We start from the raw sequence: 8,645 nt of genomic DNA, 5'->3' as shown, positions 1-8,645 counted from the left end.
ACTACAGTATTTTTTGTTAGTCGAGATCTTTCTTGAACTTTGCAACGTTTTTATAACTTGTTCCGGGAACCCCAGGTGTATCAATTTCCTCCTTTCAGTTTCCAAGCCGTCAGATGTAATCTCTGTGGACATGGATGGAGTATCTCCTGCTGGGTTAACAGGTCTTGTACTCAGGGCTGTATTTAGGGTTTGGGCTCCCCTAGGCACCCCAAACCTATGGCGCCCCCCCCGAGGGCGTGCCGCGGCGAAAAATGGGCGTGGCCACATAATACAGTGGGCGTGTCCATAACATACAGTGGGTGTGACCAATTAAAACTTCCTAGTAAGAGTGCAGCCCAAAGTCAAAGGCCATGTTTTCTCCCCGGGTATGAGTAAAGTGACTAGGGTTGCAACGGTATGAAATTCCACGGTATGATAACCGTCAAAAAAAATACCACAGTATGACGGTATACGGTATTATGCAATTTTTTGGACCAGGGCCCCACCTCCTTCCATTACATTTTGTGCCCCTCCACCCCAGTGTGGGGTGCCCCACTCCCTCGGGAACTGTAAAAAGGCTCACCCTATTCCTGCAAAAGTCCTGATGGCGTGATAGGTGTAGCTAGTAATAGGTGGTCGCAGCATAGGTAGCTAGGGATAGGTGAAGCCAGGGATAAGTGTGGCCAGAAATAGGTGGCCGCTGTATAGGTAGCCAGGAATAGATGTAGCCAGTAGTTGGTGGCCGCTGTATAGGTAGCCAGGAATAGATGTAGCCAGTAGTTGGTGGCCGCTGTATAGGTAGCCAGGGATAGGTGTGGCCAGAAATAGGTGGCCGCTGTATAGGTAGCCAGGGATAGATGAAGCCAGTAGTAGGTGGTCGCAGTATAGGTAGCCAGGGATAGGTGTAGCCAGAAATAGGTGGCCGCTGTATAGGTAGCCAGGGATAGGTGTAGCCAGTAGTTGGTGGCCGCTGTATAGGTAGCCAGGAATAGATGTAGCCAGTAGTTGGTGGCCGCTGTATAGGTAGCCAGGGATAGGTGTGGCCAGAAATAGGTGGCCGCTGTATAGGTAGCCAGGGATAGATTAAGCCAGTAGTAGGTGGTCGCAGTATAGGTAGCCAGGGATAGGTGTAGCCAGAAATAGGTGGCCGCTGTATAGGTAGCCAGGGATAGGTGTAGCCAGTAGTAGGTGGCCGCAGTATAGGTAGCCAGGGATAGGTGTAGCCAGTAGTAGGTGGCCGCTGTATAGGTAGCCAGGGATAGATGTAGCCAGTAGTAGGTGGCCATAGTATAGGTAGCCAGGGATAGGTGTAGCCAGTAGTAGGTGGCTGCAGCATAGGTAGCCAGGGATGGGTGTAGCCAGTAGTAGGTGGCTGCAGCATAGGTAGCCAGGGATAGGTGTAGCCAGTAGTAGGTGGCCGCTGTATAGGTAGCCAGGGATAGATGTAGCCAGTAGTAGGTGGCCACAGTATAGGTAGCCAGGGATAGGTGTAGCCAGTAGTAGGTGGCCGCAGTATAGGTAGCCAGGGATAGGTGTAGCCAGTAGTAGGTTGCCACAGTATAGGTAGCCAGGGATAGGTTTAGCCAGAAATAGGTGGCCGCAGTACAGGTAGCCAGGGATAGGTGTAGCCAGAAATAGGTGGCCGCAGTATAGGTAGCCAGGGATAGGTGTAGCCAGAAATAGGTGGCCGCAGTATAGGTAGCCAGGGAATTGTTCTAATGACTGCATCTGCTCAGATACTGATAAAGAATCGTACAAGGATTTGTAGACAGTCCCTATTCAGTATATGGCAGGCTCTTGTGTACAGCGCCCAGCCACCAACCTCTACCCCTCCCCAAGTGTTCTGTACTGTAGTGATGCTGGAGGAGTGTGCAGAGCCAGTTCTGCTCCATCAGAGATGGACAGCGTGAGTGTAATAAGCTGAGGCTGGGAGCACACTGTATGTCCGTTTTCTGTACGTGTTTTCTGCACACCATGTGTGTCTGTATGTGTGAAAACATGCAATTTTTATCACAGGAGCTAATGTAATTGATCGAGAAAATGCGTGCAGTGGTTTGCTGCGGTCTGTTCTGATCTGCATGGGGAAAACACATTCAAGTGTGCACTAGCCAATTGATTAACATTGGTTCTCCGGTTACCTGTGCAGAAAGTGAAGGGGGTAGGGGGGCCCCATCCAAAGTTTCGCAGGGGGGCCCAGTGACTTCTAGTTACGCCCCTGCTGGGCCCCCTTGCAAAAATTTGGATGGGGTCCCCCCCATAGGTGCCAAATAATCGTAATGGGGCAGCGTTTCACTATAAAATAATCGTAATGCGGCAATGTTTCACCATAAAATAACCGCAATGAGGGCAACATTTCAGCAGAGAATAATCGCAATGAGGGCAACATTTCAGCAGAGAATAATCGCAATGAGGGCAACATTTCAGCAGAGAATAATCGCAATGAGGGCAACATTTCAGCAGAGAATAATCGCAATGAGGGCAACATTTCAGCAGAGAATAATCGCAATGAGGGCAACATTTCAGCAGAGAATAATCGCAATGAGGGCAACATTTCACCAGAGAATAATCGCAATGAGGGCAACATTTCACCAGAGAATAATCGCAGTGAGGGCAACATTTCACCAGAGAATAATCGCAATGAGTGCAACATTTCAGCAGAGAATAATCACAACGTGGGCAGTTTTTCAGCAGAAAATGTCCCCAGTTTAGGTAGTAGGTTTATAGGTGTCCCCAGTTAGATAGTAGCTAGGTATATAGGTGTCCCCAGTTAGATAGTAGGTACATAGGTGTCCCCAGTTAGATAGTAGGTACATAGGTGTCCCCAGTTAGATAGTAGGTACATAGGTGTCCCCAGTTAGACAGTAGGTACATAGGTGTCCCCAGTTAGACAGTAGGTACATAGGTGTCCCCAGTTAGACAGTAGGTACATAGGTGTCCCCAGTTAGACAGTAGGTACATAGGTGTCCCCAGTTAGACAGTAGGTACATAGGTGTCCCCAGTTAGATAGTAGGTATATAGGTGTCCCCAGTTAGATAGTAGGTAGGTATATAGGTGTCCCCAGTTTAGGTAGTAGGTATATAGGTGTCCCCAGTTAGATAGTAGGTATATAGGTGTCCCCAGTTAGATAGTAGGTAGGTATATAGGTGTCCCCAGTTAGATAGTAGGTAGGTATATAGGTGTCCCCAGTTAGATAGTAGGTAGGTATATAGGTGTCCCCAGTTAGATAGTAGGTAGGTATATAGGTGTCCCCAGTTAGATAGTAGGTAGGTATATAGGTGTCCCCAGTTAGACAGTAGGTATATAGGTGTCCCCAGTTAGACAGTAGGTATATAGGTGTCCCCAGTTAGACAGTAGGTATATAGGTGTCCCCAGTTAGACAGTAGGTATATAGGTGTCCCCAGTTAGACAGTAGGTATTTAGGTGTCCCCAGTTAGACAGTAGGTATTTAGGTGTCCCCAGTTAGACAGTAGGTATTTAGGTGTCCCCAGTTAGACAGTAGGTATTTAGGTGTCCCCAGTTTAGGTATAGGTAGTAGGTATATAGGTGTCCCCAGTTAGATAGTAGCTAGGTATATAGGTGTCCCCAGTTAGATAGTAGGTATATAGGTGTCTCCAGTTTAGGTAGTAGGTATATAGGTGTCCCCAGTTAGACAGTAGGTATATAGGTGTCCCCAGTTTAGGTATAGGTAGTAGGTATATAGGTGTCCCCAGTTAGATAGTAGGTAGGTATATAGGTGTCCCCAGTTTAGGTAGTAGGTATATAGGTGTCCCCAGTTAGATAGTAGGTATATAGGAGTCCCCAGTTAGATAGTAGGTATATAGGTGTCCCCAGTTAGATAGTAGCTAGGTATATAGGTGTCCCCAGTTAGATAGTAGCTAGGTATATAGGTGTCCCCAGTTAGATAGTAGCTAGGTATATAGGTGTCCCCAGTTAGATAGTAGCTAGGTATATAGGTGTCCCCAGTTAGATAGTAGCTAGGTATATAGGTGTCCCCAGTTAGATAGTAGCTAGGTATATAGGTGTCCCCAGTTAGATAGTAGGTATATAGCAGTCCCCAGTTAGATAGTAGGTATATAGCAGTCCCCAGTTAGATAGTAGGTATATAGCAGTCCCCAGTTAGATAGTAGGTATATAGCAGTCCCCAGTTAGATAGTAGGTATATAGGTGTCCCCAGTTAGATAGTAGGTATATAGGTGTCCCCAGTTAGATAGTAGCTAGGTATATAGGTGTCCCCAGTTAGATAGTAGGTATAGCTGTCTATCTGCAACTTGAAACCAGGCTGTCAGTAAACAACATCCTGGACCCTCTACAATCTGGCTTTAAGAAACACCACAGCTGTGAAACAGCCCTCATCCAAGTCTGCAACGATCTGTTCATGGCAAGGGACAGAGGGGAATGCTCCATCCTAATCCTGTTGGATCTCTCAGCTGCTTTTGATACAGTTGACCATAAAATCCTGCTTAACAGACTGCAGGAGTACTGTGGCATCAGTGGATCAGTCCTCCAGTGGTTCAGATCATTCCTGACTGACAGAACACAGAGAGTATCCCTAGGACCTATAATGTCCAAACCTGCACCTCTACAATTCGGAGTGCCACAAGGATCAATCCTATCCCCTCTGCTGTTTGCAATCTACATGTTGCCAATCGGTACACTTATCCAACGACATGGCCTGACGTACCACTGCTACGCCGATGACACACAGCTATACCTGTCCTTCAAACCTGGTGGAACAGACCCTACCCCAAAAATAAACTCTTGCTTAGCTGAGCTTCAGGCATGGATGAATGATAACTGGTTGAAACTGAATGCTGACAAAACTGAGGTCCTGTTTGTCCAAAGCCAGTGCTCGCCATCAAAACAGCTCTATCCTAAAGCAACACTAATCAGGATTGGGAATTCAGACATAAACAGCTCCAACCTTGTGCGCAGCCTTGGCGTACTAATCGATGGGGAATTGAGTTTCAGAAACCAAATTTCATCTGTAGTTAAATCTTCCTTCTTTCATCTGAAGAACATTGCAAAGATTAAACATCTGATTCCCCCAGAGGATCTTCAAACCCTAGTCCACGCCTTCATCACATCACGGCTGGACTACTGCAATGCCCTTTATGCTGGCCTCCCCAAAAAGGACCTGCGTCGCCTGCAATTAGTGCAGAATGCTGCTGCCAGATTGCTAACAAACCAGCCTCGCCACTGTCACATTACACCGATCCTTCGCTCACTGCACTGGCTACCAGTAGAATGGAGAATACTCTTCAAGATTGGACTGCTGACATTCAAATCCCTGCACAATCTGGGCCCTGGATACATGAAGGACTTGCTGAAGCTGCACCACACCTCTCACAACCTCAGATCAGCAAGTTCTATAAACTTGGTCACTCCCAGAGTGCACCTCAAAAAATCTGGAGACAGAGCCTTCTGTCATGCTGCCCCTACTCTTTGGAACTCCCTACCACATCCAGTAAAGACAGCACCATCCCTGGAGCTATTCAAATCCAGACTGAAAAGCCACCTGTTTAGCCTGGCATTTCCAGATTTATAAAATTCTTCCTCTGTACCACGATGGTCGGAGCCATGCTTATGCGCTTTGAGTCCCACGGGAGAAAAGCGCTTTACAAATGTTATTTGTTGTTGTTGTTGTTGTTGTTGTATATAGGTGTCCCCAGTTTAGGTAATAGGTATATAGGTGTCCCCAGTTAGATAGTAGGTATATAGGTGTCCCCAGTTAGATAGTAGGTATATAGGTGTCCCCAGTTTAGGTAGTAGTATCAGTGCTGCAGCTAGCTAAATCAGCTTACACCAGCAGTGAAAGGGTTACACACTAGAGACAGAGAGATGCTGGACTATGTGATCAGGGCTGACATGTGACAGGCAGATAAGGCAAATTAAGTTGAGAGGAGGTGTCGTCTTACCATGGAGAGTGCCCATGATGTTTGTGCAGCCAGTGTCCCTCTCCCCTTGAGCTTGATGAGGCAGGAGGCTGGGATTGAGGGAGAAAACCTGACGCTGCGCAGAAAAGCTGCAGACATCAGGCAAGACAGGGACCCTTGCAGAGTCATTTTAGACGAGCTGCCTGCTAAGCTGTCAGGAAATGAATTATGCAGCTTCAGGTCGCACTTCCGACCCTGCCCGCCTGCAGTTCATTGGCCAGTGGTTTGCTCTGTCACACACTCACAGGCTCAGCCCCGCTGAAGAGGAGGTCGGGACTAAACCACTGCCAGGCATGGATGGGGAGGGCAGGTGCCAGCTGCAGCTACCCTGGGCTGGACCAGACTCGCCCCCAACCCCCCCCCCCCTCCCCCCCTCCCTTAAAAAAATAATAATAATCCAGAGGTCCACTCCAGAGGACCAGAGGAAAAATTTTAAATACATTAAATAACACACCATATAGGAGGCCGCCCCCCCCTGAGGGGCCGCCCATGGCACCGGCCCACGGGTGCCTCTTAAGAGATACGGCCCTGCTTGTACTGGAGGGAGAATGATCGGATCCTCCATCGCCATCTGCATCACTAACGGGAACCATGGCCTCCTGGGCCAAAATGGTAAGATTGCAATCGCTATCCCCGTGTGTGATCTCAGTTTGTGGAGAAACCTGGTAATTAACGGAGTTGGGGGAAATGCATAAACTAGGTCCGGCCATGGCTGACTCAATGCATCGACTCCCGATGACCCCTGACACTGGTATCTGGAGAAGAAATTCTCTACCTTGTTGTTCAAGTTCGTAGCAAAGAGGTCTATCACTGGTTTGCCCCACTGTAATGTTATATGTTCGAACACTTCCTTCTTTAGCGACCACTCCAGATTGCTCGGCGTACTTCTGGATAGGAAGTCTGCCAGAGTGTTCTCCTTCCCTGGGATATAGAATGCCGATAAATTTTTCAAATTTATTTCTGACCAGGACATGATCTCCTCCATTATTTTCATCAGGGTTCGACTTCGAGTGCCTCCCTGTTTCTGGAGATACGCTACGACAGTTCTGTTGTCCGAATGTATGCATACAGACTTCTGGGACGTCTCCCTTCTGAAGGCTTTCAAAGCTAGGAGGACAGCTGTAAGTTCTATTTCGTTTGACACCACTGGCTTCGACCAAGTCCACTGAGACTGTACTGCCCGATCTCCACAAATCGCGCCCCAACCTGTGTTGCTGGCATCTGTGGTCAGGATTATCCAATCGTCTGGTATTAATGACGTGCAATTGTTCAGGTTGTAGTTGTTCTTCCACCATGTCAATGAGGCTTTCATATGAGGAGTTATTCGTATTGATTGGTGGTAAGTTTTCTTCTTCCATTGTGTCAGGAAGCCTAACTGGAAGGATCTCATCCTCCATCTGCTCCACCTCACTAGCGGTATCGTAGATGTTAAAAGTCCTATAATCTTCAGACATTGTCTGGCTGGCATATGATTTGTTGCCTGTGCTTTCTGAACGTTTAGTATGAGGTTGTCCTGTTTGTTCGGAGGCAAACTGACCGTGTTGTTTTCTGTGTTGAAAAGTGCCCCCAGGTAGATTAGTTGTCTCGAAGGAGATAGATGACTTTTTTGGACATTTATCAGCCAACCGAAATCCGTTAGAGTCTTTAGTACGGTTTCCCGATCCTGTAGAATTTTCTCTTCCGTCTGTGCTAGAAGTAACAGGTCGTCTAGGTAGCTGTATAACCGTATGGCTTGCAGTCTTAACACTGCTACCAATGCTTGTAAAATCTTTGAAAAGGTGCGAGGTGAGGTTGAGAGGCCGAATGGGAGTGATGAAAACTGTAGATGTGTCTCCTGAATCGTGAAGCGTAGAAACCTTTGATATTTCTGATGTATCAGGACATGGAAGTAGGCATCGCGAAGGTCTATTGATATCATGTGGTCTCCTGGTTGTACGGCTGTGATTATTGATTGTAGTGATTCCATTTTGAATTTTTCGACTTTTATGAAGCTGTTTAAATATCTGAGGTCTATGACCGGCCTCCATTCTCCCGTCTTTTTTGGTACGAGAAATACCGGTGAGTATATCCCCTCGAATTTTTCTGTTGCGGGTACTTCCTGTATTACATTTTGAATTAGAAGATCGTTCTTGAATCGTAGTAAGACTTCCTTTTTGATCTCCGAGCTTGGCATCCTTGTGGGATTGAACCTTACTATGGGATTTCTTTTGAATGACCAAGTGTGACCGTTCCTTATTGTGGCCAATACCCATGGATCTTGAATGTTCTTTTCCCACGTTTGTCCATAATTCTTTAGTCTTGACCCCACCGGAGAACTGTGGGGTGGCCCATAGTCAAAAGGATTTTGTCGATGCCTGAGAGGTAGATGCTGTAGGTTTATTTGCTCGCTGTGTGTTGGTCGGGTTGACTCTCCAAGATCTTCGGAAAGTTTGACCTGGTTTGTAAGATCTTGCATCTCTGTACTTTGTCTGGGGTTGACTCTTTTGAAAGAATCGTTGCTTTCGTTTTTTATTTTCTTGTGGAATTAACGTGGATCTTCCTCCCGTTATTCTTTTTATTGCTTCTTCTAATTTGGCTCCAAAGAGATTCTTACCATCAAACGGTATCTTTACCCACATCTGCTTCGAAGTGGGATCCGCAGACCAGGGTTTCAACCAAAAGGCACGTCTCGCTGTTATGGATGAAAGCATTGTTCTTGATGAAGCTCTTATCGTGTCGATTGCAGCTTCGCTG

Source organism: Hyperolius riggenbachi, chromosome 3 (assembly GCF_040937935.1).
Source record: "Hyperolius riggenbachi isolate aHypRig1 chromosome 3, aHypRig1.pri, whole genome shotgun sequence".
In the NCBI taxonomy this organism is placed as follows: domain Eukaryota; kingdom Metazoa; phylum Chordata; class Amphibia; order Anura; family Hyperoliidae; genus Hyperolius; species Hyperolius riggenbachi.
This window is presented reverse-complemented; position numbering follows the sequence as displayed.